This window comes from Penaeus monodon, chromosome 29 (genome assembly GCF_015228065.2).
Source record: "Penaeus monodon isolate SGIC_2016 chromosome 29, NSTDA_Pmon_1, whole genome shotgun sequence".
NCBI lineage: Eukaryota > Metazoa > Arthropoda > Malacostraca > Decapoda > Penaeidae > Penaeus > Penaeus monodon.
Window position 1 is genome coordinate 34,202,803 of NC_051414.1, and position 371 is coordinate 34,203,173.

Below are 371 nucleotides of genomic sequence, written 5' to 3' on the forward strand. Positions count from 1 at the left end.
GTAGGCCCTTTACAGACATCTTGAAGACACGAATTTTCATCAGTTCTCACAAACAGTATTACAGATTATCACTTCACTTTGTTAAAAAAAACGTAGTCCTACTGAAGAAAATTAATATCTCGGAATCAAACCCCGTTGACGAATAGTATCTCAGTGCCAACCGCTTCCCGCACGCGCCCGCACGCACAAACACACGTAAAAGCTCAGGAGGTTTACAGAATTGGACCTCTATGCGTAACGGCGGGAAGCCAGCCACTGCTTTTTAGCCACGGAGGAAGTCTACGCTGTGAAAATATAGGGGGTGCCTTGTCCCACTTAGTCTGCCACCACTGTTATGTCTTGGGGAGAACGATTCCCCACTCCGATGGCAC